Below are 22,025 nucleotides of genomic sequence, written 5' to 3' on the forward strand. Positions count from 1 at the left end.
GGGGGCGTGGCATATCTGCTATATGGAGGGTATACAAAGGCAGGAGACAGCACAGTGCATTCTGGGAACTGCAAGTCATCCGTATGTCTGCAACTGCATTAGGGGTGGGCTGTGAGGAGAGATGAGTTTTAAAAGGCCAGGTCATGAGAGGTCATATGCTGCATGGAAGACTTTGAGATCTGCCCTGAAGCAGTGGGAATCCATGGCAGGATTTTAAAGAGGGAGAGTGGAATAGACAGATTTGCATTCTAGAAAATCCCCTTAACCATATTGTGCCCCAGTGAGGCAGACTAATTAGGAGGCTAACGCAGTAATCTGTGCAAGAAATGATGAGGTCTCAAGATGGTAGTAGCAGAGTAAATGCGGAGAAAGAATCAAAGAACGTTAAGAAGGTTGACTGGAAAGAACTTGATTGACAGGTTGTCAGGATGGGGTGTTAAGGGGGATTTGAGGTGGCCTTGATTTCTAGTTTGACCAACCGGGAGGCAAATAGTAGCATTCTCTGAATGAGGTGGACTATGATAAGCTGCAGCTGGAGCATAGTAAGTTTGCAGTGCCTGTAAGATGCTATAGAAACCCTGAATACAACTGGGAAAATAGATTTCAACCTCAGGAAGGAGATCTGAACTGAGAGTTATTTGAGAGTCATCCCAAGTAGGTTGCCATTGAGCCCATTGTTAATTAAAGAGATTATTCAGAGGGAGTAAGAAGAAAAGAATACAGGAGACCACTAGGAACATGAATATTTAAGAGGGAGCCTGAGAAAAGACTAGGAAGAGTGTTTAGTGAGGTAGGAAGAAAGCCAGGCATGTATGGAGTTCATACACGCCCACTCTCTCTCATCCATCGTAATAAAAGTCCAAGAGCAGATGACAGGTGTCAGAAATGCCCATGCCAGCTAAGACTGCCTTTTAACAGCTCCCCTGGACATAAATGTCTGCTGCTCCTTCATTACCAGAATGTTTGGGCGACCAGTCTCTTGTTTCATTGGGCACATTGCTTCCCTAAACAAAACCAAGGTTCTGTTAATAAAGAATATGCGGAACAGGGATTTGGGGTAGGCAAATGGCAGTTGGCCATGCTAGGTAGCCACAAGAAGAGCCCTAGTGAAGGAGGACTGTCATTCATCAATTTGGGAGAGTTGAAGGCCTACTGTGTGCAGGGGATGCTCAGCATTGGTGCCTCAGAGAAGTCGAGGAAGATCATGAATGAAAGGGTGCTTAGGTAAGCAGCAAGAAGTCCACTCATGAACTCAAGGTGGTTGTTGGGGAGGCCAGATTGCTGTGCCACAGCCAGGGAATTTGCTCTTGAGTGGGAGAAGAGTGGGTGGGATAAGCCAGAGAGACAGAGAGGAGTGTCAGGGGGGAGAGGTTGTTTTGGAAGTTAGAAAATGGGGGAAAAAAAGAGTGAACATGCTTGTATTTTCAGGGAACAAAGCCAGGCTAGAGAAAGATGTCGGGGATCAGGGAGAAAGGCTCTCTGGCGGGGAGAGGGCTCCAGACAGGTGTGTGTTGGGGAAACATAATACATACCTTACTTGTGCATTAGAAAGGAGCAGAGACACCAGACAGCAGAGAAAGATGGGTGTGAGTGCTTCTGAGTTCACAGGTAGGAGAGGCAGGAAAGGGACCATCCTTCCTCTGTGAGGCAGAAGCTAGAGGCGGGGATTGTCAGGTGGACGACTTAAGGAAATTGCTAAGTCTTGGAATAGACAATACGAGAGTCTTCAGAAAGTCCTGGAAATGCGTATCATGAACAAATGGTGCATGGGTTTCACACTTTTTTACAGCAAGATAAACTCATACTTTATTTTTCTGCAGAGTGCCTGGCCCAAAGGAGTTCTCACTCTGTGTTCTCTGCAGTGAGAATTACTAATAGCCCTAGGAGCAGGTGCAGGCTGGGTCACCTACACAGCTCACGATCCCTACATGTCCGCATGTTGTCCAAGGTTGTGGGCACAGCAGAGGGCCGCTGCCTTCTTCAAGGAGGTCCTCAGAGAAGAGGAACATTTGAGATTGGCACACAGGCACTGAAGAGGCTAGTTCCGGGAGAGCAAACCCTGTGGGCACAGACAAGAGGCCCTAGAGGACCTGCCAGGTTTGTGGAGGAGTGAGCCCTCTCGAGACTTGAGAGGAAGCACGTGAGGTGCAGGAAGCCAGGTGCACAAAGGCCCCTTCACCTTGAGCAAGGAAGGAAGGGCAGAGGGGGCCGCCATAGCAGAGTGGCGAGCTCCACACGTCGCAGGGCCTCGGAGACCCAGATTCTCTTCCGTAGCTGCAAGAAGTTTGGAAGCTGAGCAGTGACGGGATCCGCTCGGTCTCCTCCTGGGCTCCTTCTGGTGAGAGTGACTGAAAATAATAGCTGCAGCACTAAGTGATGGAGGGTGCTCCATGTGCCAGGGACCTTGCAGGGCATCATGTATCAGGCACTCTTTGCAACCGCCATGTGAGAGGTACTGTTACCTTTTCTACTTCTCAGCTGGGGAAATGGAGGCACAGAGATTAAGCCACTTGAAGAAGCCTGAGAGCTGGCGGGTGGGTGGCAGAGTTGATTTTGAATCTGAACTCCAGAGCTTATACCTGTGACCACCAAGCTGTCCTCACCTGTCCCATTAGGATATGGCTTGTCAGAGTGGGTGGTGACCCCAGCTAGGTTTACAGCTGTGGCTAAGTAGTGTTGTCAGGCTGTCATAGTATCTTTGTCTGTCCGTCTGAAACAGGAGGCCTCATCTGTGGATCTTTCCACAGTCTGATGCCATGGCGAGTTTCACTAGTTTCATTCTCCCATGTCTTTTGCTAGCTCTGGTTCTTTCTGACCTGACAAGTCCAGGTCAACATCCCCTTGACCCGCTCAGTCCCTGTGTTAGAGAAAAACTTCTCCATATGAAAATCTGCAGGTTTAACCTTGCAGAGTGCCTCTCTTCCGTTCATGCAGTGGCTAGGATGGAGGTAGCAAGAGTTACCACCAAGGCAGGAGACAGCTTCTCTCAAAACTACACTGACTTACTGTAGTTAGTGAAGCTTGAGAACCTAATCATCTTCCAGCCAAGTGATGGCACAGTGGTAATGCAACTGGACCTCATAGGAAGGGTCCCGTGTTCATGTCCCAAGACCTCCCTGAGCACACAGGGCATGTGCCCATGCCTGTGATCCTGGCTGGCTGAAGCTCAGGGTGGATTTCAATATGAGGACCCTGTTGGGGGTATCTCTCTCCCTCTCTCTCAGAGAAGAAATAAATAGGGTTTTTTTGGAGAGGTTTTTGCTACAGGGCGCATGCACTCGCCAGACAGACAGAAAGCAAGAAATCACTCCCCAGGAGGGATGGCCACGCCGCAATCCCTTCTCCTCCATTCTCCTCACAGGATCTTGGGCATGCATGCACACACTCCTGGTGTGAGTTTAAGCCATCGGGTCCGGGACTCGAACCACAGTTGACTACGTGGGAGTCCAGCGACATAGCCATTACGCTAACTGCTGGTCCCGAAATAAATAGTTTTTGAAAAGAAGGAAGGACAGCATACCAGCCAGCCTAGTTGTCTTTGGCTTCATCCCATTCTTCTCCCTCCTAGTCATGGCCCAGGCTCTAGCCATGTTCTCATTGGAAACACCATGTGGGGCTCCCTCCTTTCCATCTCCAGCTTATCCTCATCTTTTAGGTGCTCGTCTCCATGGCTATGGCAACTGCTTCTACAGTTACTCAAGTCTGGCCTTTCCTTCCCATTTCATCTTGCCTCCTTTTAGGCAATATTACTTTTTAAAAATCGTACTGTTCTTCTGCTCAGAAACCTTCAGCAAATATTCCCTAATACATCTTGTCTGTGGCTGGCTCTTGAGGCCGCTTTGGCCCGCTTGATTTCCCACTACTAGGTCAGGATCATCTTCCTCTCTTACCAGACGTGCATGGTCATTCCCTGCTCTGCTCCTGCTCCTTCCCTCCCTCTGACGGCCCCTTCCCTTCTGCTCTGACATCTTACCCATTCCTGAAGACTGCTAACCTTGACCTGTCACTTCCCTTCCTCTGAACTCTTCCTCTCAGCTTTGATTCCCCAGTTAAATTATCGGTTCATTGAAAGCAGCTCCTTGGGTCAGCAGGTGGCATGGTGGTTCAAGAACTGGACTTCCACAGGGCCAACCATGGTTCTAGTCTGGGACTTGGCGGCACGCTTTCTCACTAACTCCCACACCCACCACATCCCTCTCTACTGAGCACATGTGCCCTATAGCAAATTAAAGAAGAATAATAGCAACAAATAAAATGAAATAAATACATTTTTTTTGAAAAAAGAAAGAAAGCCTCTCTCTCAGAGAAGAAATAAATAGGGTTTTTTTGGAGAGGTTTTTGCTACAGGGCGCATGCACTCGCCAGACAGACAGAAAGCAAGAAATCACTCCCCAGGAGGGATGGCCACGCCGCAATCCCTTCTCCTCCATTCTCCTCACAGGATCTTGGGCATGCATGCACACACTCCTGGTGTGAGTTTAAGCCATCGGGTCCGGGACTCGAACCACAGTTGACTACGTGGGAGTCCAGCGACATAGCCATTACGCTAACTGCTGGTCCCGAAATAAATAGTTTTTGAAAAGAAGGAAGGACAGCATACCAGCCAGCCTAGTTGTCTTTGGCTTCATCCCATTCTTCTCCCTCCTAGTCATGGCCCAGGCTCTAGCCATGTTCTCATTGGAAACACCATGTGGGGCTCCCTCCTTTCCATCTCCAGCTTATCCTCATCTTTTAGGTGCTCGTCTCCATGGCTATGGCAACTGCTTCTACAGTTACTCAAGTCTGGCCTTTCCTTCCCATTTCATCTTGCCTCCTTTTAGGCAATATTACTTTTTAAAAATCGTACTGTTCTTCTGCTCAGAAACCTTCAGCAAATATTCCCTAATACATCTTGTCTGTGGCTGGCTCTTGAGGCCGCTTTGGCCCGCTTGATTTCCCACTACTAGGTCAGGATCATCTTCCTCTCTTACCAGACGTGCATGGTCATTCCCTGCTCTGCTCCTGCTCCTTCCCTCCCTCTGACGGCCCCTTCCCTTCTGCTCTGACATCTTACCCATTCCTGAAGACTGCTAACCTTGACCTGTCACTTCCCTTCCTCTGAACTCTTCCTCTCAGCTTTGATTCCCCAGTTAAATTATCGGTTCATTGAAAGCAGCTCCTTGGGTCAGCAGGTGGCATGGTGGTTCAAGAACTGGACTTCCACAGGGCCAACCATGGTTCTAGTCTGGGACTTGGCGGCACGCTTTCTCACTAACTCCCACACCCACCACATCCCTCTCTACTGAGCACATGTGCCCTATAGCAAATTAAAGAAGAATAATAGCAACAAATAAAATGAAATAAATACATTTTTTTTGAAAAAAGAAAGAAAGCAGCTCCTGGCCCACTATGTCTTAAACCTGAATAGAGCCAAGCACCTATCACATACTTGTGAAATTTAATATTCAGAGATTAATAGGCTTATGATCTTTTGGCCTCGGTATATTTTTTAAGCATTTAAATTTTTTATTGCATTTTTTAGAACATTCCGTATAAGCCTTCTGACTGTGATGATGGAATACTTGTGAGAGGCAAAGCCAAGTAAAAGAACTCCTAATCCCGTTAAAGACTTTCCCACTGTATTATGTGCTCTGGTTTTTCCTTTTGTTTTACGTGCCTTGACAACAGGACCCATCTTATTCTTTGCATTCCCCGAAATACTTCATAGAAAGGAGCCCTGGAATAAGTAGTGGAGTAAATGAAGCCTCTCCTGGTTGAGGAATATACTAGAAGTGGTCATTGTATTACTATTTTCTCTCTTGGTAGACATTTATGTGTAAACCATAAGTATTACTCATTGTCAATTAAGCTGATTAGGCCAAACTAAGAAAGAAAGGCTTTTTAAAAAAAAAAAAAAAAAACATAGAAAGGCTTTCACACTGTTTTTGTTGCAGACTGGCCCTGTAGCGTAGAGGTTAAGGGAGCTGGCCTTCACATGTCTGCTCACAGTTGGAATTCCAGCCCCACCAGGATTGTGCGCATGCCCCGAATCCAACAGGATGAAGAAGTGGAGACGGGATTGCAACATGATGATGCTCCACTGGGGAATGCTTCCTCCCTCGTTCTCTCTCCCTCTGTCTCTGTGTCTCTCTCTGGTGAGGACACATACCCTCTAGCATTAAGAAAATATTTTGGTTAGATAAAATGTTTCTCCTGCTCAGTCTTTTTCTGCTCTTAGCAGCATAATGAATGCATTTCTCTTACAGTCCTTGCTCCTCCCCTTCCCTGACCTTTCAGACTCCCTGCAGGCACAAAGCCCCTAAAACCTGCTTCAGAGGAGTTCTTTGGGGTCAAGTACTTGCTGTCTTTGTATTTTAGGCATAAAGGAGATCTGTGTTACTTTTGCTTTTTCAGTAGAAGATGAAATAGGCCCAGAAATTCTTTGCTACGGGAGCAAAGCCAAATAGACTTGGTAATTTCTTTGTATGACCAAACATTTTCCTACCAGTCATAACTGGCTTTATTTGCATATTATTTATAAAAATTATTGTGATAACTGAATAATTCCTGAGGCATGTACTCTTAGGAAAAAAAAGAGGAAAATATCATAACAAAACGTGGACAAGAAAGTATAATGTGTTGACTGAAACATAGACATTTAAGCATATAGAAAAGATAGTGTTGTTAACTCTGTCCAACATCAAATGTTCAGTAAAAACTGGGGAAGAAAAATGAAAGCATGTTCTAGAGGTAAGAGATCCACTGTGTGAGTTTCTTTGTGATTATCCAAATGCGACTAGAAAGAGAAAATTAATAGTTAAATTTTCATGATTCTTCAAAAAAGTCTCCAGCAAATATCATGGATTTACTTGTCTCTCACCTTCCCCTCATTCTCACCCTCCAACACTACCACCACGCACACACACAAAACCTACTACTTGAGTACTCAAAAATAAAATCCGTGGAGAAGATCATGCAGTAATGGTGTTTTCATGACAGGCTGTGAGTTACATTGGTCTAAAAGCAACATGTCCCTGGTTGCTTTCAGTGGCAACTTCTAGTAGTTGTAGTGAAGGTTTGGCTTAAAAAAGGCTTATGAATTCTTTTAGCACAACCTTTGTTGGGAAAATGAGTTACGAGTGGTTCATTTTATGCTGAGCCTTTTGTCATCACCATTTATAGCTATTCTGTTTATTCACTTCGTGCAAACCATTCGAAAGAGTTGATGAATGTGTTTTATGAGAGAACATAAGAGCCCTGCAATTTGTTTTGATTAGTCTCTATTTGGATTCGTAGTGAGCAGGTGCCATCGTTTGGAATTGGTTTTGGCAGTGGCATGGCTATATAAATATTAGATACGTGAAATAAAAACCTCATTTAAATTACTTTCATCAGTAAAAATAGAAGAGCTTTACATTGGATATAAAATAACGATAGTTCTATTTTTATGGCTTCTGAGCATACAAATGTGTAACATCCCATATGTCTGAACATATGTATGTATAAGTGGCCTCCATCTTGCAAATGTCTATCATACAGATTTTCTGTTTCTTTGAGAGTTTATGCAAATGTCTTTTTTTAATTGCCAGAGGGTGTGTGTACTTGCCACAGAGAGACACAGTGCATTCACCAGAAAAAGAGAGAGAGAGACAGAAAGAGAGAGAGAGAAGATATCTTCCAATGGGGAGTGTCATGCTACAACCCCTTGTCTTTCATTTCTTCATCTGCTCATGATTTGGGGCATACATCCACACACCACCCTGAGTGTTTTTAAAGCCACCGGGTCAGGATTTGATCTGCCGTTGGCCATGTGGGATTCAGCTCCCTTAACCACTAGGCTATGGGCCAACCGTATGCAAATACTCTTTTTTTTTTTTAAAGAGAGTTTTTTTTTTTTTTACTATAGGATATATGTGCTCACTGCAGAAACAAAAAGACAGACAGAAAACAAGAAATCACCTCCCAGGGGGGATGGCCACACCTCAATCCCTTCTCCCCCATTCTCTGTTGGGCACGCATGAACACATCCCCAATATGAGTTTTAAGCTCCAGAATCTGGTACTCGAACCACAGTTGACTACGTGGGAGTCTAGCAACATAACCATTATGCCATCTGCTGGTCCCACTATGCAAACATTCTTTAAAAAATACATCTGGGCTAATGATTTCTTTTTTTAAGGAATAGTCAAAAAACCATGGAAAAGGCATATTATGAAAAAACATGCATGAATTTAATTTTTTGAACCAAAATAAACTTATACTTTTTTAAAGAATTATTTTATTATTATTATTTTAAATTGCTATAGAGCACAGAGCACAAGAGAGAGAGAGAGAAAACAAACCTTCAGGTCCTGGACTTGAATCGTAGTTAGCCATGTGGGAGTCTAGCACCTTAATCACCACCCCACCTGCTGGTCTCTAAAGTCATACTTTAATTCCATTTTTTTTCATGAACTTTTAGACGTCCACTTGTATCTTATATTTTTGGCTATGCTTTCATTGTCTCAAATTTTAGGTTAAAATACACACGTGTGTTACAGCCTATTCCTTTAAGCAGCACTGCCTAATGAAAGTATAGTGAGAACCACATATGTCATTTCAAATTTTTAGTATCCAGAATAACAGAAGGTTTTTCTGGTTTGAAAAGTAAAGGCATTTCTACTTTGGAAACTGTGTCAAGGATTGTTTTCAGTTTGGTTTATTTATTTATTTATTTATTTATTTATTTTGTTTGTATTTAAGCTTTGGAAAATTATTCATCACATTTTTTATATGAAAAAAATGAGGTCTTTAAAGTTGGACATTTTTTGTGATTTCTGTTTTACATATGTTCATTGTACACCTTTGTGAGATACAATGTGGTCTTTTTAAAGCACACATGCATTGTGTACGAATCAATCGGGTTTACCCACATTCTTCAATGTTGAACGTTACAGTACGTCATGCACATTTGATAATAGTCCTACTCCCCAGCACATTTTTAAACCTTTGATTTTTCCTGTTTTGTTTTCGTCATTGGTTGTTGCTCAAACCACATTTAAAGAATACCATCCCAGTTCTTGCATGCACAAGGGAACTGCAATATTTCCTCTTTTCCCAGCAAAACTATTTAGAAGACTGACATTTTCCTAAGAATATCTTTCCAGGTTTTTGTATATACATGTACAGTTTTAACGTGTTTATTTTTATGGAGACCAAAGATCAAAGAGGGAATTAGGGTCACAGGTGGAAGAAGCAATCAGGAAGTCTGTTAAATCTTTAATATCAAAACCTCAGGTTGCTTCTAGGTAAATTCTTTTTATTTATTTTTTTTGAGAGATTTCTGCTATAGGTGCATGTGCTCGCTGGAGAGAGAGAGAGAGGGAGGGAGGGAGGGAGGGAAGGAAGGAAGGAAGGAAGGAAGGAAGGAAGGAAGGAAGGAAGAAGGAAAGAAGGAAAGAAAGAAACCACTCCCCAGAATAGAATGGCCCCACCACAATCCCCTCTCCTCCATTCTCATCCCGGGATCGTGGGCACACAAGCACATGCACCCAGTGTGATTTTCAAGCTACCAGGCCAGGGACTCAAACCACAATCAGCTATGTGGGAGTCCAGCGATGTAACTGCCACACCATCTGCTGGCCCTATGCTTCTGGGTAAATTCTTAAAGTGCAAGTCTCATGACCTTAGAGTGCACCCATAAAAATATTATCCTTCATGCTGCTTAGTCTTTTTTTTTTTAAGGTTTATTCATTATTCTCACACACAGAGAGGCAGGCTGACAGAGAGACAGATTTGTCCAACAGGGTCCTCATGCTGCAATCCACCACAGCCTCAGCAGCCCAGATCAGGGATGGAAATATTAACATGTGCCCGACAGGTAGAGGGAGCTCCTGGGACACAAACCCAGATCCCTCCCAGGTGGGTCTTGCTGTGCTGATTTACCACTGCATCACTGAAGATGTCAGTCTTCTCAACAGTTTTGCTGGGAAAAGAGGAAATATTGCAGTTCCCTTGTGCACTCAAGAACTGGATGGTCTTTTGGTAAGCTCGCCTCTACCTCTCAGCTGTGCGTCTCCGGCAGTCTGTGTTCTCCTTATGTGAAGTTTTCCTTGGTCACCACAGGCTGACTTATACGGTCCCTCTTCCAAAACCCTGGAGTCAATTACATGCCACGTTGTGCTGTTGCTGTTCACTTAGTTGTCTCGCTTGTTGACGTGATTTCTTTGAAGACTAGTACCTATCATCATGGCCCCAGAGCCAAGCTCACTTCCTAACATGTAATGCTCAGGAAATGTTCATTGAGTGAAAGGGCGAATTTATTTACTGTCAGATAGTGAAAATGAATTCAGAACATAATTAAAACAAAATGATTAGCAATAACATGCAGGTCTAACCAAGGCCTAAATTATCTTTCATTTGCTCTCTCTTTTGGGAAACGTTGATATACACGACCTGAATGCTGTGAAGACATTTGGCTCTGGCTCTTCTGTGGAAGTTCAATTCCTTTAGGGTAGATTGCATTTGTAATGGTCAGCTATTTAATGAGTCCTCTCCTCATTCCAAACAGGAGTTGATGTGAGGCATTACCTAAGAAACTTGGCAATGGCAATGACACTACCTACGGGGCTGGGCACAATTCATAGTAGAAGAAAAGTAGCCACAAAACCCAACCCTTCAGAGGCCTATTCCAGGGTTCTTCCAATTAGTCCTCATTGCTGTGCTTTATTGGAATTTAATGATGTGGGGTTTTTTTGTTTTTTTGGGTTTTTTTGGAGAGGTTTTCATTATAGAGTGCGTGCGCTTGCCAGAAAGACAGAGAGAGACAGAGATAGAAAGCGAGAAATCACCCCCCAGGGGGGATGGCCACGTTGCAATCCCTTCTCCTCCATTCTCCTCTTGGGATCTTGGGCACGCACGCACATGCGCCCGGCGTGAGTTTAAGCCGCCGGGTCCAGAACTTGAACCATGGTCGACTACATGGGAGTCCAGCGACATAGCCATTACGCTAACTGCTGGTCCCAATGATGTGTTTGTTTTTATGGGACAGTCAGTAATAAGGACTCCTGGCTAGTGTCCCTCACCTCTTAGATCCACAGGTTGGCCTACTTAGTGGGCTAATTAGGTAATTAGGCACACCCCCCAATGTGGCTTTGCATGAGAAACAAACTCATCTGTGGCAAATTAAAAATACTCAGTGGTATGGCCCTAGCTGGAGAATCAAAGGTTGAAAAGGTTATGTTGAGCAACTCCAATGTGGCCTCCAGATGTAAGATATGTCAACATGGTAAGTAATTGTAGAGTTCTTAAAAGCTCCCCTACCACCTTGTAAATTGAGAAATGCCCTCTAGGTTGAGATTCACTGATGTGGAACAAGTTTTACAGGAAATAATTATGTAAATTAATATTGTTGGCTAATCTTTTGATGACATTTACAAATTGAAAATGGAGTATCATATTGATTAAACAATCTCTTAATTGTTTTGTCAAATAAGTAAGAGACAGGTGGTATGGTGGAAAGAGTATTAGATAGGAAGCTAGAAAACACTGCCTCAAATCTCCCCCTCATCAGCTCTTGACTTGGCCCCACGCAAATGATCCCAAGCCTCAGCAACACTCCTAGATTTAAGGATGGGGCTGCAGTAGATCCTGGCTACTTGTTAGTAATCTGTTTAAGCTCTTAGCAAATTCCCAAAGTCATATTTTGTATGAGCTCCTAGTCTGCCTCCTAATCCTCATTTACATTAAGAGTCATGTTTTTGTCTATAGTGTCACCCCATATCTGCTTTCCCATTTTTGTCAAAATTTTGGTTTCATTCTTTGGCCCACCATTGGTATGTTTGTCCTCAGAGCCATTCTTCACTCTTCTGTTCTACATAACAGGGCAGTCTCCCAGTGTAGGATGCATTTCTAAGAATCCTTGGGTGGCCAGATGGTTTTCAGCAGGTTGGTCTCTGGGAGCCATAGGCAGAGATTAGCAGATGAAAGGTAGACAGGGAAAGCCAGGGTATTTTCCTTCCTCTCTGTCTTGGGTTGTGTCTCCAACAGTGACTGTGTCTTCTCCACGCCTCCAAAACTACTGTTCCTTCTGCGGCTCCAACTTTTGCCAGTTAACACTCACCATGATGTTCTGCCCCAAATAGATTCCGCTCATGTTGATGTCTGTTAATGTACCTTTTCTGGTGGTGTCTCTAGCCCTAAAAGCAGTAGTAGCTCCCTGTTGATGTTAAACTATGTTCTGTTACCTTCGGTTGCTTAGCCTTTCAGTTCACTCATCACTTTAAAACCAATTTCATATATCAGATTCCCTCTCTTTAAAATACACAACATGGCTTCTGTGTTCCCTACTCCATCTGACAACTCTGTTGAAGTGATCAAATGTTTTTCTTGTGTTCACTAGTCAGTGTAGCTTAGATGACCCCAAGCCTGTGAAATATGTTGAAAATAATGATTTCCCTACCCCCACCATACTTGTTTCAGTGCATAGCCCAAGAATCTAATGTTCTGAAAGCTCCCCAATGGTTCTGATGCCCAGCACTGGTCTAAAAAAAAACGGCATAGTTGAGATGAGGCTGAGATGAAGGTACCTGGGGTAAGCTAGGGGACTACTAGGTTCATTTGCCAACTAAGAATTTTACTTCTTCATACCAGCTTCATGGCAAGAGAGTCTTTCTCAGCAAAATCAGAAATGCCCATATACCGTGGACTTTATAGATCAGTTACAAGTATCACAGCAACACATGCTGGGACCAGCGGTTAGCATAATGACTATGTCACTGGACTCCCATGTAGTCGACCGCGGTTCGAGTCCCGGACCCAGTGGCTTAAACTCACGCCGGGCACATGTGCGTGCATGCCCAAGATCCTGAAAGGAGAATGGAGGAGAAAGGATTGCAGTGAGGGCATCCCCCCTGGGGGGTGATTTCTCACTTTCTGTCTCTCTGTCTCTTTCTGTCTTTCTGGCAAGTGCACGTGCCCTATAGCAAAAATTTCTCAAAAAAAAAAAAAAAAAAGCACATGCTAAGCTGGGGAGTATGAGGGCTGATTTGCAAGATAAAAATAAGATCATGGATGTATCTCACAAATTGTAGCTGCTTAAAACATGATAGTGTCTTTCCTCAAGTTAGGTAAAAGCTAGGAATGTAGGCAGCTATGAAATAATGTAAATTATTTATTCTTTCAGGTAACAGATTCCAGATACTAAATACCAGAAAGGATAGATAAGCAATCAAATAGTCAAAAAAAATGTTATTGCCTGGTATGTATTATTATTGGGAGAGCTGATGCCTCAATAATCCAACCAATGATGCCATAAATTGACTCTGTTTAATGTCAGAAATAATTTAAAATAATAAGTTCTAACTGTGAGACTCATGTCAGATTACATATCAACGCATTCCCTGAGGAGACCTGAACCTTAGGAGTATACCCTTACTTGGCCACTGCATTGTCCGCATTCCAGGCTCTTGCCAGAGACTAACTTTTAGTGCTTCCCTGTCCGGGTCTTATCAAAAGGTCACTTATGAGGAGTAACGTCGGAGGACTGCCCGAGGGTACGTGGTCTGTTTGTTCCTCTTGGAGATTGCCCAAATGTTATTCGTGGCTTAAGTTGAACCATCGGAGAGCTGCCTATGTGGATCTTGATGTATTCACTTCTTGTCAGTTTTCCTTTACTTGGAAAGATGAACTTTAAAAAGGCACACCTAGGCCGGAGATTCAGACTGTTAACTCCTCCATTCCGGCTGATGTAATAAACAGTTGTCCTAATCAAAAAAAAAAAAAAAAAAAAAGGCACACCTATTATTATGGCATTGTAAAACTGTGTCTATTAAAAGAGGAAAACTCTCCTAAGTTTCCAGACAGAGGAAATTGATAAGTTACCAAAGCAGGAACATCAGACCAGCATCAGTATGCTCATCTGTAATCCAGGAGGCAAGAAGACAGTCACAGGATATTTTCAGAGATGAGAGAGGACTGTGAGCTGAGAACCCTGCGTTGGCCAAGAAATCTACTCATGTCCAAGGCAAAAGGAAGATTTCTAGAGGGAGAGTTACTCTGGGTGGACCATCCGCGTGCCCTTTCTGAAGTAACTGCTTGAAAAGTGTTCCTGACCACGTAAGAACTGAATCAGAACGAAGGTGTCAAGACAGGGAAAGATGAAGGGCCGAGAACATCGTGATGAGCGACAAACCTTGTGACTTATGTCCAAGTGTAAATGCTAAGCTGGGGAGTATGAGGGCTGATTTGCAAGATAAAAATAAGATCATGGATGTATCTCACAAATTGTAGCTGCTTAAAACATGATAGTGTCTTTCCTCAAGTTAGGTAAAAGCTAGGAATGTAGGCAGCTATGAAATAATGTAAATTATTTATTCTTTCAGGTAACAGATTCCAGATACTAAATACCAGAAAGGATAGATAAGCAATCAAATAGTCAAAAAAAATGTTATTGCCTGGTATGTATTATTATTGGGAGAGCTGATGCCTCAATAATCCAACCAATGATGCCATAAATTGACTCTGTTTAATGTCAGAAATAATTTAAAATAATAAGTTCTAACTGTGAGACTCATGTCAGATTACATATCAACGCATTCCCTGAGGAGACCTGAACCTTAGGAGTATACCCTTACTTGGCCACTGCATTGTCCGCATTCCAGGCTCTTGCCAGAGACTAACTTTTAGTGCTTCCCTGTCCGGGTCTTATCAAAAGGTCACTTATGAGGAGTAACGTCGGAGGACTGCCCGAGGGTACGTGGTCTGTTTGTTCCTCTTGGAGATTGCCCAAATGTTATTCGTGGCTTAAGTTGAACCATCGGAGAGCTGCCTATGTGGATCTTGATGTATTCACTTCTTGTCAGTTTTCCTTTACTTGGAAAGATGAACTTTAAAAAGGCACACCTAGGCCGGAGATTCAGACTGTTAACTCCTCCATTCCGGCTGATGTAATAAACAGTTGTCCTAATCAAAAAAAAAAAAAAAAAAAAAGGCACACCTATTATTATGGCATTGTAAAACTGTGTCTATTAAAAGAGGAAAACTCTCCTAAGTTTCCAGACAGAGGAAATTGATAAGTTACCAAAGCAGGAACATCAGACCAGCATCAGTATGCTCATCTGTAATCCAGGAGGCAAGAAGACAGTCACAGGATATTTTCAGAGATGAGAGAGGACTGTGAGCTGAGAACCCTGCGTTGGCCAAGAAATCTACTCATGTCCAAGGCAAAAGGAAGATTTCTAGAGGGAGAGTTACTCTGGGTGGACCATCCGCGTGCCCTTTCTGAAGTAACTGCTTGAAAAGTGTTCCTGACCACGTAAGAACTGAATCAGAACGAAGGTGTCAAGACAGGGAAAGATGAAGGGCCGAGAACATCGTGATGAGCGACAAACCTTGTGACTTATGTCCAAGTGTAAATAAATCATGATAATGTGACGATGAGCTATAAATTGTTAATTAAGGTTTCTTGAAACAGAAAAGACACACTGTCTATGAGGAGGTATGTGATAGTTTGGAGTGGAACTTACCGTAAGAGAATAAAAATATTTCAAGCATTTCTACCCTGTGGCTAAGAAAGAGGTATGTCATGGATTGGGTTCTCCGGAAGCACCCAAATTTGGGGTGCAAGATGTTTATTAGGAATTTACACCTGAGTTAGGAGTTGAATCGTGTTCCCCAAAAAGACACATTGAAGTCTTAACCCCCCCTGTACCTGCACATGTGGCCTCCTTTTGAAATGGTCTCTGCAGATATCATCAAGTTAGATGAGGTTGTGAGGGTGGGCCCAAATTCAGTATGACTGGTGTCCTTAAAAGAGAAAATCATCAGGGCCAGCAGGTGACGTAGTGGTAAAGGTGCTGGACTCCCCCTGTTTGACCACAGTTCGAGTCCTGAATCCACGACTTGAAACACACCAGGCACATGTGCGTATATGCCCAAAATCCTAAGAGGAGAAAAGAGGAGAAGGGATTGTGGAGTGGCCATCCCCCAGGGGGTAATTTCTCACTTTCTCTGTGGTGAGCACACATACCCTATAGCAAAATCTCTCTCTCAATAAAAAAAAAAAAAAAAGAGAGAGAGGGAGAAACATCATGTGACAACAGAGACACGGACAGTACTGCGTAGCTATGGAGACTGAGGTTGGAGGGACAACTACAAGCTGAGGAACCTCGAGGACTGACTCCACTATGAGAAGCCAGGAAGAGGCAAGGAGGAATTCTGTCCAGAATCTTAGAGGGAGTTTAGCACTGCCAACGCTTTCATTTTGGACTTCTAGCCCCCAGAACTATGAGAAAAGTTTTGGTCATTTTAATCCACCCAGTATGATAGAGCAGCCTGAGGAAACTAATGTAGCCTGTGAAATAGGAGAGAAGAAGTGTCAGAATCCCATGCATGATCCACACAGCCCGGGCCACCTCAGTAGGGAGCTGTGGTTGCCCTGTGATTCAGTCACAGGATGTGGCTGCCCAGGGAGGCCATGACCTGGGGTGAGGAGACTCCCTGCAGCGACAGGCCCTGAAAGAGCTGACAGCCTGAGGTGTCTGCTGACCACACTCAGTGGTGGGCAATCTTTCCTCCTCCTGGGGAGATGTGGGTGGTTCATCTCCGTGTTCACTAAGTGTAAAATGACTGCGTAGAGGGGATAGCATATAGTCATTTTGTTTTTCAAATAAAAAATAATAAATTTGAAAATGATTTTGAAATAGAAAGATAACGATGATCAAAATAATGTGATAAAAAACTTTAAATTACTAGAAGAAAAAATAGAATTATAAACTCAATTTAGAAAAGAAAGAAGAGTAAAAACAAATGTAGTAACAATACATTTTATTAATAGGAAATAAATATGGTAGAAGCTAGCCAAACAGAATATCACAATAGATGTGAAAATTTTGATTTCCCCTTTCCAATAATAAGGATGCTGAGGTTAGCAAAAACAAATTAAAAATCAAGTTTTAAGCTATTTACAAGAAACATAATATTCTAGTTTGATCTAGTACTAATAACAGAATTACCTGAGTCTGTGTGATTTATCAAAATAGAGGATTATTCCAGATTTGGAGGTCCAAGGTTAGGGGCCATGTCTGGTGAGGGAAGGAGCTCAAGCAAAGAGAAATGTCTGTCTCCTTCCCTCTCCTTATAAACTATTGCGTTGCCAGAAAAGTCATGACATATTTTTCTGTGTTTTTCTGTGTAGAAATGCGTCATGACTCTTCCAATGATCCAGTAGCTAGGACTCAGACATCAGGGACCATCAGTTCCCAAAGGCCTCACCTTTAAACATCACAGTCAGTTTAAGTTTCTGTTCTCACAACACCATTACAGTGGCTCACTATATTTTAACACTTGAACTTGGGGGGACACATTCAAACCATTCCACACAGGTAAAACAAATTGACAACAACCTTAAAAAGTTGAAAATAAAGAAATAGACTAGGATATACTGTTCAGACACAAACAAAAGGTAAGCTGAAATAGGGATATTTGCATCAACTACAACAGCACCTGAGACCAAACTTATTAAATAATTTAAAAGTGAAGAGTACAGTTCAGGGGCCAGCAGATGGTGTAGTAGTTAAGGCACTAGACTCCCATGTAGCTAATGGTGGTTCAAGTCCCAGCCCTGATGACTTGAAAATCATGCTGGGAGCATGTGTGTGTGTGTGCCCAAAATCCCAAGAGGAGACTGAGAGACTAAGATGAGAGTTGCAGAATGGATATCTCCCCTGGGGAGTGATTTCTCTCTTTCTCTGTCTTTGTCTCTGTCTCTCTGGTGAGTGCACATGCCCTATGGCAAAAATCTAAAAAAAAAAAAAAAATAGAGGGGGCCAGGAGACGGTGTGGTGGTTAAGAAGCTAGATCCCATATGACTGACTCTGTACTTCTCTCTCTCTCTCTTGCTCTCTCTCTGTCTCTCATGAATAAAATAAACATTAAAGAACAAAAAAAAAAATTCAGATTTAAAAAAAAAAAATCCCTATTTAAAGGAATGAAAATTGAGAGTGGATTTAGTAAGACAGGAAATAAATACAAAAACATATAAGATTGTAGTAAAAGGCATTCAATAGCCCTTGAAGAAATAGAGAGCTATACCATCTTTTTGAATAATACAACTTCAAATTCCAAAGAGTATTCTTCTCAAGTTAGCATGTAAATTCAATATAATTCCAGTCAGAATCCCAAGTGGAGAGCAAAGTTTTTGTCAGATCAATCCCTATGATTTTAAAGTACATATAAAAATATCAATGTGAGAAAATTGCAAAACTTGAAAGAGAACTCACACCAGTAGATATCAAAGCATACTGTCATGTTCCTGCAATCGAAACACGCTGATATCAACTCAGAAATGAACAAATCAGTTTTGGGAACAGAGTACGCTATAAAAAGATACAGTATATAGGAATATTTTATGTATGCTAAAGAGGCAAAAGGAAGATGGTAAAGTATTGTTGGGGACAGCAGTCAGCTATCCTCTTGAAGAAAATGAGGTTAGATTCTCTTTAGAGTAAAGAGCTGATGTTATAAATGGAGCCAAACAGTAATAGAAGAAAATATAAGCTAATACACAGGGAACATTATGTTGGAGGAGCTCACTCCAGCATGCAAGTAAATCAGTAATCCTGAATGCACATTTGACTGTGTAGAAGATAATGACAGGCGCCATACTCAAAGCCAGAAGAAGAGCGACCTTTTGCAACTCATTTAACCAGGTTCATGTATAATGTCCTAGAAGATCTCACAAGTTGATTATAAAAGAAAACAAAAGATAAACAGTTCGTATAAAAATAGGCCAAGGCCATGAACTGGAAATGGAAATCACCAGTAAACCTGTGTAAAGGATCAGCCCGTGAGCAGTGAGAGAACATGAATTGAAACAACCAAGATGCCGCCATCTGCCCATCAGGGGGGCAAACAGTAGAGAGAGAGAAAACACGCATGCTGTCCCGTGTGTCTGTAGTAGGCACTCATCACGCACCGCTGCACTCACTGCTTCCACCTTTTTCAAGAAAGAAGTGTGGCAATAGTCATTCACATAGTACATGCATTTATCAAGTCCAGCCCCTCAGTACCACTTTCAAGATCCTTTCCCACAGAAATAGAAGTGCTAGAACATCAAGGATGTTTGAATAAGGCTATTTATTCCTGCTCTGGTTACTGTAGCCAAACCTGGAAACAGTCTAAATGTTTACCCACGAAGGAGTGGTTAATTAAACAATGGTATTTCAAAATGAGGTAAACCTGTAGTTTTGGAAAAATATCTAAAAACCTTTAAAGAGCAACTAAGCAGAAGCGTGTGTGTGTGTGTAAACAAACATAGGAAAGATTTTGTAAGGCTCTACTAACATTGATGATCTCAGGTGGGAGACAAAAGTAGGACCTGATTCATTTTTACTTTATATCACTCTGAATGTTTAAGTTGATTACAGTGAGAAAATATCTCTTTCGTATGAAACATAGCAAAAAACAACAACAAAAAAGGCTTATTGAATTATTCACTGTAGTTGTGGCATCTAAACAACCCTTATGAGAGATACTGAAAAATTATCCACATGTCATGTGGAATCTCCTTTATGAAGATCTATGGAAGTGGCTGGCCCCATAGCCTAGTGGTAAGGGAGCTGGATTTCAGTCGACTGACTGGTTCAAATCCCACCCCAGCAGCTTGAAAAACATGCTGGGTGCATGTGTATGCATGCCCCAAATCCCGATAAGATAGAGACTTGGAGGAGAAAGGATTGCAGTATGGCCAAACCACACTGGGGGTGCTTGCTTTCTCTCTCTCTCTCTAGCAATTTTAAAAAAGAGAGAGAGAGAGACTCACAGGAGAAACTTCTTCTTTAGCCTTAATCCCCAGATACCTGATTCATTTGAACATTTGATTCTCTTTTACTCTTGGACATTATGCATCTGGTAATTTGCTTTGGCAACTCGGAATGGCACAAGTTGGAGACTGTACAGCTCCTTCAATGACTTTACCGAGTCACATGGCTTACATTTTAGGCGATTCCTATACTGTTGTCATCATCTTGTTTTCCATTTTTCTTTTTCCTTGTATACATTCGTCTTTGATTTTAGCTGGTTACATTGTATATTATCACTTTAGCTACCTCCAATCCATTTTGGGAGTTATGACAAAATAATAACTAGGAATTTCTCTTATAACAGGAACCTGGGAAGGAAAACAATCTCAACAATGAATAGGCCACCCATCACTACCAACTACAGATGACTTGCTTTTTCATTTACAAAGGTAAGGAAATATAGTTCATAGTTTTAACTAATTCTGATCAACTCAGTAGAGAGTCCTTAACTTACTTTTTTCTTTTCTTTTTCTTTAGACTTTTGCTGTAGGGTGTGTATGCTCACTGGGGAAAGAGAGAGAGGCAGAGACAGAGACAGACAGGCAGTGAGAGGAAAAGTGAGAAATCGCCCTCAGGGAGGATGCCCACACTGCAGTTCCTTCTCTTCCATTCTCCTCCTGGGAGATGAGAATGCTTGCACGTGCACCTGACGCAATGCTCAAGCCCAGTCCGGGAACTTGAACCATGGTCCATCATATGGAAGTCCAGTGCCTTAACCATCACACCACCTGCCGGTCCCAAGCCCTTACCTTTTTATTGTATGTTTATTTACAGATATTCTAAAACATGTATCTAGTTCATGACCTTTAGCTTTGATGTTATTGAATTTAAGTAAACATCAGCAAGCAGAAACAGGAAATTGTGTGAATGTCAGCATGCCTAAAGGGACAAAACTCAGAAGATATGGTCTCTGCTATTAATTAGTATGTGGTTACATTTTTAATAGCATCAATAGCTTCCTCATTTTTAAATGTAGTAGTGCTCCCTGCAGAATACTTGGAGAATATAGTAACATGTAAAATGGAAACTTAAAGTGTTCATAATTCCATCATCTGTAGCTTATCACAGTATTTTGATTTTTTTCTCCCTTGTATGCACACGTAGAAGTATATACATGATTATAATGTTATTTAAGATGATGTTTTTAATGCATACTTACCTTGGCTCCCATTGCTAGAAATGACGTACCTTAAGTGGTGCAGAAGTTGACATCCAGGCACACACTGTGACCGTTTTAACAATCCTTTGCAGTTTACCAGTACATTCCTGACGTATCTCATTCGCCTCTGCCAGACGTCTCCAACTCAGAAGTTCTTGTTAATAGGTCCGTGTGACCTTTGTTAAACATCCGTGTGATGTTTAACCTTTGTATTAAAAACCTTTCCATCCAGGTAGTTCATGGCCTTCCTTCATCATTATTATCTGTTTTGTGCTGTTTAAAGGAACTGATTCTTTTAATGGGGAGGGGGGAGCGTTTGAGAGGGTCTTGCCTTGTATAGTGACTCCTGTCCCCTAGCTTGCTGGTCAGCAAGGGCCAAAGGCAGCCACCACCATGAACCCATGCCTCCCACACAGCCCAGCCTGGTGCACCGGCACCCTCCCACTGGAATCATCAGGACTAGGCCCAAGGAACAGGTTTACAAAAATAGAAGTTTCCCCATTTCTCGCCTACTTTTCCCATTTCTCGCCTACTTTTCCCTAAAGTCAAGTCTGGTACAAAGTAATAAAAAAATACTTTGAGGCTGTCTCATCATCTATCCTTCATTCATGCCAATTAGTCAAGTTCTCATTGAGGATTTTTTTAAACACCCTTTGGAGTTGCTCTTGAAGTGATACAACTTTAAAAGCTGCAAAGTCTTAGAAGTAAAATAACTGGAATGGCATTCTTTAGGGAGGTCGTCCTTCTGTCGGCTCTGTTGAACACTTGAAGGTTTGTTTTTTTACCCTGAGTCTGATGTTATAAAACTTTTCAGGCATTTTAATTCCCCTAGTATTTTTTTCAGAACTTACCAGAATGTTATTATAAAGAGACTAGAAACATCAATTATTTTTTAAATGAATTCAACAGATACAGTGTGGGAAGCAGTAGTTTGTGAAACCTCTCTCCCTGAAGACACCCTATTCTAATACGGACAAATAAAATAGATAGACATGCAGTTTAAAAATTACCAAGAAAGTGATTTGATTGTTGGGCTTTAATAGGTGAGG

At 42.3% G+C, this 22,025-nt stretch overlaps 1 protein-coding gene across 1 annotated transcript in view; it reads left to right on the forward strand.

Annotated features, from left to right (window-relative positions):
• PIP5K1B (phosphatidylinositol-4-phosphate 5-kinase type 1 beta) overlaps positions 1-22,025 on the forward strand; it is a 360,249-nt gene that overhangs the window by 117,554 nt on the left and 220,670 nt on the right. The window contains exon 2 of the mRNA XM_006152466.3: positions 20,122-20,206. The gene's annotated coding sequence lies outside the window, so the exon portion shown is untranslated. The remainder of the gene's footprint in view (positions 1-20,121; positions 20,207-22,025) is intronic.

The sequence above is a fragment of the Tupaia chinensis genome, unplaced genomic scaffold (genome assembly GCF_000334495.1).
Source record: "Tupaia chinensis unplaced genomic scaffold, TupChi_1.0 Scaffold000354_1, whole genome shotgun sequence".
Lineage (NCBI taxonomy): Eukaryota > Metazoa > Chordata > Mammalia > Scandentia > Tupaiidae > Tupaia > Tupaia belangeri.